We start from the raw sequence: 8,977 nt of genomic DNA, 5'->3' as shown, positions 1-8,977 counted from the left end.
GACTCAATTCAATTTGTGTCATCTCTTCTGGGGTGCAAATGTTAGGTTAGTATCCCAGGGGGCTACAAAACAAATCTACTCTTTGATGTTATGTTGGACTTGATTGCCATGTTAAAAAAAGGTAAAGTTCTCTCCTGTGCATTGCACCATGCCATGAAGGTATATAGGGGGTGTGAAGGTAGAGCCTCACACTTTCTTGATCTTGGTCATAGTGGTGGTGATGTGATCAGCACCATGCTTCGCCCACCTATGCCCCCTTCCCCCAGGGTTGCTCCCAGGTATCAACTGATGAGAGGCTGGGTGAGCCCCAGACCCACTTATGCAGGGACATAGATTGAAAAATTTCACCTGCAAATCACCTACCCCAGGAATCGAACCTGTGTTTCCAAGTTAGGTGTGTGTATTGTAATTTGTTTTTCAAACCTTCTCATTGAATTTGTACTTTAATTTACTTTGACTCGCCCTTAATAAAATGAAAATGTTCTTGTCTCTTTTGTGAAGATTAAAAAACAACTTGGGTAGTCGAACTAGCTTACCATTTTTTTTTTTAAAAAAATGTGAATGTATATCATAGGCCTATGTTAATGCAGACATCAATTATTTTTTTCAGATAGCATTTCAACTTCAAGTTTGCCTGGTACTAGTACATCCACTCATGTTTCAGCCACTATTGCATCTTCTTCTAATGAGAGGATTGGAAATAAATCGGAATACACTGAGGCCAAGAAGAGAAATATTGAAACATTGGATTCATATGTAGTTAGATCAACACCAATGCAGAAGTCTTTGGATCAGCAAGTAGTTTGTTTTATATTCGCAACAAATACTGTTTTTCCTAGTGTTCAACATCCTGAATTTGTGCGACTTGTGCAACAACTTCACCCAGGTTACACCCCTCCAAACAGAAAAGAAATAAGTGGGTCTTTATTGGAAACTTTATGAAGAAAAGGAAACTTGCTCCCTTATTCTGAAAAATCAAGTGTATGCCTTGGGTTTGATGTCCACAATGAACCAATAATATGCCTTACAGTTACCACCAAAGAAGGGGATGTTTGTTTAGTGGACACAATTGACACATCTGTTCATGCTCACACTGCCAATTATCTGGCAGAAGTGGCTCTTAACAGAATTAAAAAAAGTGTGGAAGACAAAGTGCAAGGTTTGTTCTGTTGTTACAGATAATGCTGCCAACATTGCAAAAATGCATATTTTGCTTGAAAATTACAAAGATTTGGATGTCATCACTTATGGTTGCTCAGCACATGTACTAAATCAGCTAGCAAATGACTTTCAGTTTCCAAATGTGAAAGAGCATGTGCTAAATGTAATAAAGTACTTCAGAAATAACCATTTTGCTAATGCATGTTACAGAAAATCTGGTGCCCCAAAACTTGTTCTCCCAAGTGAAGTGCGCTGGAATACCATGGTAGATTGCTTGGAGTCATATCTTAAACTTTGTTAAAAATTTGCGAACAAAATCATGAAACTATTGATAAAGCAGTGCAAACACAAGTTTCCAATTGTGTATTAAAGCAAAATGTAGAGGACATGCTTAATCGCTTAAAGCCTATTGCCACTGCCCTTGATGAAGTACAGAAAAACAACGGCACCATCTCTGAGTCAGTACGTGTGTGGAAGAAACTGCAAATGAAAATTGGAGTTACAAATGAGAAACACATGAAACAAGAATTCAAAAACAGATATAATATGGATCTAACACCAGCCCATTTTTTAGCTTACATTCTGGATCCAAAAGAAAAGAATTCATCACTTGATTTAACTGAAGAAGAAAGGAAAGCAGCATTTGATTTTGTAAAGTTGAAGTATCCATCAAATTCAGTTCTTCCGTTAATTGTAAAGTTTCAGTCAAAAAGCTCACGATTTCAAGAGTTTACTTTTTCAGAATGAAGTCACATCACAGGTTACACCCTACGAATGGTGGAAAAGTTAAAAGAATGACATTGATAAATTTAATGACAAAGTTTTTCCCATTATTGAACAGTTGTTTACAGCACAGATTTCTTCAGCAAGTGTTGAAAGAATCTTTTCATCATTTGGACTTGTGCATACAAAATTGCACAATAGATTTAGGCACAGAGAAAGCATCTAAACTTGTGTTTCTGTTTAAAGTATTTAATAGTGATGTGAAAATGTAAACTCTAATAGTAAGCAGACAGGAGAAACAAAAATATTTTCAAGAAGACAAGTAGGTACAGAATGTTAGTGCATTTTGAACTCAACTTAAAGTTTTAGTTAACTAGTTTGAGTATTGTACAGTAATACGTGTCACTAACTTTTTTGTTCTTTCTTGTAATATTCAAGATACATTTCTATATGAAATCTCTACAGGGGTTGGACAAAAATATGGAAACACCTGGTATAAAACAGGTAGCCATTTCAAACACGATTTGCGTCTGAATGGTAGGTGGTGCTCTGGTCACTGGCACTTCCTGCGAGGTATACACCCTGGCTAACCTGACAGATGGGCCAGTTACAGTTCAGCGACTGGTCCGTGCAGGTTATTGTGAATCATGTCTGAGTTGACAGAGTTTCAAAGAGGGCAAATTGTGGGTGCGCGTATGGTGGGAGCTTCCGTGAGGAAAGTAACGGAAATGTTTGGTGTATCAAGAGGCACAGTCTCGAAGATCATGACTGCCTACGAGACTTCCGGAAAAACAGCATCAGCGAAGCACCAGCGTGGATGCAAGTGTGTGTTGCATGACAGAGACAGACACACATTGGGTAGGATTGTGACCAAGCAGAAGATCACCACGGCTCCAAAAGTCACTGCTGAGCTGAATACAGTGCTTACAAACCCTGTTAGCGTCAAAAGTCAGAAGAGAACTCCACAAACAGGGTATTCATGGCAGATCTGCAATTCCCAAACTACTCGTGACTGTTGACCATGCTGCTAGACGGAGACAGTGTTGCAACACCCATAAAAACTGGACAATGGAGCAGTGGAAGACTGTATTTCTGGATGGATGACTCACCCTTTACATTGTTTCCAACTGCTGGCCGAGTGTACGTGTAGAGAACGCCAGCACAAGCGTATGATACAGACTGTTACCGAGAGTGAAGCATGGAGGTGGTTCAGTGATGATTTGGGTAGCCATCTCCTGGTATTCTGCCGGACCCATCATCACCCTGCATGGACATGTCACTGCCAGGGACTATGTAACCATTTTGAGTGACCAGCTGCATCCCATGGTGCAAACTTTGTTCCCATATGGGATGCCGTGTTTCAAGATGACAGAGCCCCTGTTCATACAGCTCACATCGTCCAGGACTGGTTTGATGAGCACGAAGATGAAGTGTCACATCTACCATGGCCTCCACAATCGCCAGACCTCAATATTATTGAACCCCTGTGGTCAGTTTTGGAGACCAAGGTGTGAGCCCGCTACCCACCACCATAGTCTCTACAACTTGCAGCTGCTTTGGAGGAAGAATGGTACAACATCCCTTTGACATCCATACGTGACCAGTATTTGTCCATTCCACGTCGACTCCAGGCCGTTCTGCGTTCCAAAGGTGGTCCTACTTGATATTAATAAAGGTAATGTGCATTTCTGCAGGTGTTTCCATATTTTTGTCCAACCCCTGTACATTCTAGTTCTCAAAATAATATATTTTGTGTATCATTTTGTCAGTAAATTAGAATTTTGAGCAAGATACATGTTTTGTAATCAAGAAAAACTTAGTATTTACCTCACAACTTGTCTAAATTAACTGTAATCAAATATTTTAAATTATACTTGGTTTAAACAAAAAAAAAACAACTGATTTTGTGTTGTTTTTAAAAAAACTGTTTTTATTTAACCCTGTTAAAAACACAGGATGTAAGAAGAAAATTAATGAAAAAGAGTCCTGGACAATTGGCACGGTAATACTCATGGATCCCACTGTACATAGTAGTGGGACATTCATACAACCATGCATTGTTTTGTTGAAAACAGGCTGATACTTCTTGTGGAAAAAAATAATGTATTGGAGTGGCAGTGTTACTAGCTTACAGAAAAAAAATCCAGAATTTCAATAGTAACAATGGATATAGTATTGTTTTTGTAATTAGAATATGCCATACCTTTATATGTATACTAATGAACAAGAAAGACAGGACTGAAATATCATGTGTAGTTTTCAAGAAATGACATGGTGCTACGTGATCTGGGCAAATTTCAAACTTTTTGCATACTCCCTGGAACCCTAATTCTCACATGTTGTGAAATTTGCTTATTGCACATTATTACATGTAAAATTCAAATTTTTCAAGAAATGGCATCTTAATTGCTGCCATGGGGTGTTGCGATATATATATATAATGGATAAAAGCAAGGAGGGCCAAAAGGGCTAAGTAAAAATCAAAGAAGGTAAAAGGAAACACTCAGTAGAAAAATTCAAAATTTTCGCTAATTTCATAGCATCATCAGTGTGAGGAGAAATAGACGGAACCGGAAGTTGGGGCACTGCAGAGTTCCCAGGTCCCCATCGAAGAAGAAGCGGTGCGTAGAACGAAAAAAAACACTGTTTCGTCACCAGGCTCGTCGTAAACTGTGAGTGTGTGGGATGAGCTGGGAGGGATGGGCATTACTGGGTGGCCTTGTTCAAGCCAGGTGGAGTGGTTGCACTCATGGCCGATATATAGGCCCTCTCCCATCTTTTGCGAACAGAGGTGTTGGCTGGTTGGGGTAGGAGATGGATAATCGCTACCCGGAAGCAGTCGTTGAAACTGATGTTGTGGTGGTTGGTGTGGACGGTGACAGTGAAGTCCAGGTTGTGGGTGGAGGAGCGGTGGTTATTGATGGTAAAAGTCGCAAGGTGTCAAATCGAGGGATCGAGCCGGCCAGGGAATCGGTCTGCCTCGGCCAATCAATTTCTTTGGGTAATTTTCATCCAGCCACTGTTGCACGCCCAGGCAGAAGTATGGATGGGCGTAATCAACAATCATTTGATCAAGCAATTTTTCCTGCCCCAAATCTTAAATGGCATCACTTATGAACATCTTTTGCGGAACGGGATGGCAATGTTGTTGGAGGATGTGCCTCTAGCTACAAGACGTGACATGATTTATCAGCATGATGACTGCCCAGCTCGATCCCCCGATCGATTTGACGCCTTGCGACTTTTACATTTAGAGCCACATGACAAGACACCGGTAAACTCGCAAGAAGAGCTCAGGGAGAGGATCTCAACAGCTGGTCAACACGTCAACGACACCATCACATCACGAGTTAAGAGACCAAATGACCCGTAAAAACCTGCGTGCCTGCATTTGTAACGGAGGTGCCCACTTTGAGCAAGACGTGTAATGTTCTTTAATTGTATTGTTCATTGATTCCATTCACATGAAGATGAATGAAGCATTATTTCTTGTACACAAATGTAAATGTTAGCAACATTTGTACCTTGTTGGATAGCAGATGTCACAAGGAAGTAATTTAAGTAATTTGTACGCTTCGTGTCATGCCATTTTTGTTATTAATACGTTGCCAAGTAAACTAAGAGTGCATTTTTTTATCATCACTTGTAAGTTTAGACCCACCCGTTACTTACATGTGATTGTTATTTGGGAAAAACTTTTTTTTAAAACGAACCACTTATTTGTTAGCTATCAGAAAATGCTGAAATAAGTTCCATACAATAAGCAGTTTTTTCTCAATTCATCCTTTTATGTGGAAAATTGTCATTTTTTTCAAAAACAATTGAAATTCGATTATCTCGAAAACTACTAATTTTCGGACGGGGTATCATATGGTCAAATTTATTGCAAATTGTCTCTACTTTAACCCCTTTCAGGGAATACATCTAATTACCAGTCACCCTGTATATATACACACACACACACACATACTAATGATGAAGGAGACAGTAAACACTTACCACACGAAGAGAAATTATTCTATATTTCGCGATCTGAGTCGCATTTTCAAGTTAGAAGGAGAAAGATCGGCGTTACTTGGAGAAGAGGCACAGAATACTGACCGTAGCATCTCTACGATCAGTGTTGCCAGAAACAGTTGATAGATGACGAGAAGTACTTTAACCAGTGTTTACTGTAAGGTGGGTGGGTAATTTTGGGGAGGAGAGGAAAGGGTTACTGGTTGGCTAGGTTGAGTCCGGGGGGTATAGTGGCGTGCATGCCTGTTATATAGGCCCTTTCCCATCGCCTGCGGAAAGATGTGTCAGAGCAGATTGGGGGGGGGAAGGGGGTAAAAGGTGGATGATGGCAACACGGAAGCAGTTATTGAAGGTGGTGTTATGGCTGTTGGTGTGGATGGCAACAGTGAAATCGGAGTTTTGGGTGGAGGAACGGTGATTATTGATCCTTAGGTTCAAGGGGGTGGAGGTTTCGCCTACGTAGAAGTTGCCGCAGATTTGGCAGATGAGGGTGTAAATTAGGTTGGATGAGTGGCAGGTGCCCTTAGGGTAAAGGGTGAACTGGCCTGCCACTGTGGGGATCAGGAGGGTGGGGGAGGTGATGAGTATGGGGCAGGTCTTGCATCTGGGTTTGTTGCACCTGTGAGCTGGGGGGAGTGGTGTGGAAGGGGTGGGAGTGTTTCGGACCAAGATGTTTTGGAGGTTGGGGGGGCAAAGGAAGACGACCCTAAGTTTATCCCGAAAGATGTCAATGGTATCAGGATCACTGTGCAGGATGGGGAGGAGGGAGTGGAGGGTATGTCTGATTTTCGTAATATGGGGGTGGTATTGGGTGTTCAGGGTTGGAGGGTTGGTTTTGGGTTGTTTGGTGCGGTTGTGGGAGTTGGCTCTAGTGATTTGTTTGTTGATGAGGGTGGAGGGGTAGCCACGGTTGGTTAGGGCTTGGTGCAGGCGTATCTTGTAGTTTTGGCAGGATGAGGGGGATGAGTTGAGGCGCTGGCCTCTGAGAGCAAGGAAAAATGGGATGGCTTTTTTGGTGTGGTATGGGTGTGAGCTGGAGTAGTGGAGATACTGGAGGTGGTTGGTCGGTTTAATGTGTATGGAAGTTTCCAAGTGGTCTCCCGCAATGTGGATGTCCACATCTAGGAAGGTCACTTGGTGTTTGGAGTGGAACCAGGTGAATTTAAGGGTAGTGAAGTGGTTCACTTGGTTTAGGAATGTAGTGAGGGAGGGTTCGCCATGTGTCCAGAGGAGAAAAATGTCATCTATGAATCTGAGCCAGAGTAGTGGTTTCAGTTGCTGGGAGATCCATCCTCAATGGAACCACCTGTACCTTGCAGGATATAAACATCCCATTCCTGCGCTAAATTAATTGAATTACAGGTAAGATGAAGCATCATTTTTTTTCACACGTTTATTTTACAATGAATTTAGTATGTATGTTCTTTCAGAACGAAAAAAAATCTTTGTGTTCACAAAATCTACTCTTTTCTAGAAATTTGTAATATAAATTAGGTTTACAGTACCAGAAAACTATTATAAATATCTGACCAACAAATTCAATGGACATGATTCTTCTGAATGCTTTAGGAGAAACTCTGTACCTATATAATATATCAATACTTCCCCGCCACTGTTTCCTTTATAGGAATTCCATACTTGAATTATGTACTTTGGGTATTTGTCCCAGGGCAATTCACTTGTGACATGAATGGAAGCATGTATCTAAGCATACCAGATTTTTCCCTCTGCCCTGGATGGTCAATTTCCTTGACTTAATAGGCAGCAAGTTAGGAGAGTAATTTTAATTCCTAGAGAACTGGATATACATATATTTATTTACACAAGGCCCATAATTTTGATTGTACTATGCAAATTATGAGGAGAGGTGAACATGGGTGAGCACTCTAAATGGGAGCATCCCTCAAGCCTGTTGTCTTCTTTCCTGGATTCGCAGGTCAAATGTTGGGGTTGGACCAGAGTGGCCACACACTGATACCATTAGCTCAGGGGCCTGACTTGGGCCCCACAGCTCCTGCAGCAGAATTAGATTCTTCCTGGAAAAGGCAGTGCCCACATTCCACCCTGCTGTCTAATGAACTCCTTGTGATCTCCCAATGGACAGGTTCACACATTAAATAGGTGGTCTGCGTTGTTGGACAAAATCTATGATTTGTTCCAGCTTGCTCAGATGGTATACAATCTGGTGTTATTTGAAGAGCAAATTAAATGTGCCTTTGGAAGAACTAAGATTGTGTAATAGTATTTGGTTCACCTCTCACCGAACAGTTTCCTTTATTTTGTAATGTTGATTTTTCACACTAGAAGATTACAAAATACACACTTCTTTATGGAAACAACAAATGCTTTACAATGCTAATTATTTCATTATTTCTTTACCATGTTATCAGCTTTTAAACACATCTCTACATATTATTAATAATATATCTTAATTTTTTACCTCTGCAGCATAAGCATGTATCTTTGAAATGGGACAATTTATTCACAATCCAGAAACTGATAAACAACAGTTGTGATATTTCTAATGGCTAAAAAGGTATTTACTTCATATTTTGACAGGTACATGTGTGTTTTTATATAGGAAATATGTATGTATGTATGTTGAAATGCAGCAGAAGTTTAATGCCTAGCCACTTAAAGTACAGTGCTGTTGTTATTACTAAGGTGCCACTAGACCTTTGGTTTGTGCCAGCAAAGGCTTTTCCAAAAATCACTCTCCTTTTACAAAAAAAACTGCTGTGATATTCAGATTTTAAGTAATTATATCTATTCAGAATTCTGTCTGGAGTATCAAAGTGAATCTTCATGTGATTTTTGTTTTTGCTGTTTGTCTACATATCTGTAATACTTTTGTGGTGCTGTAAGCCTATTTTCTATCCATCCAGTCAACCTCAAGAACAAACCACATGAAGATTCACTTGAATCCTTTACAAGGAATTCTAAACATATTTCAAAATCAAAATATCATCATGGATTTTTGAAAGGAAACATGTTTTCAAAAATGTCTTTGCTGGCCAAAGGTACAGCAACACCCTAATTTGTCTATTTTATGGTGGTTTTATTAGTTTCCAAAGAA

Source organism: Lepisma saccharinum, chromosome 3 (genome assembly GCF_977018435.1).
Source record: "Lepisma saccharinum chromosome 3, izLepSacc3.1, whole genome shotgun sequence".
NCBI classification, from domain to species: domain Eukaryota; kingdom Metazoa; phylum Arthropoda; class Insecta; order Zygentoma; family Lepismatidae; genus Lepisma; species Lepisma saccharinum.
This window is presented reverse-complemented; position numbering follows the sequence as displayed.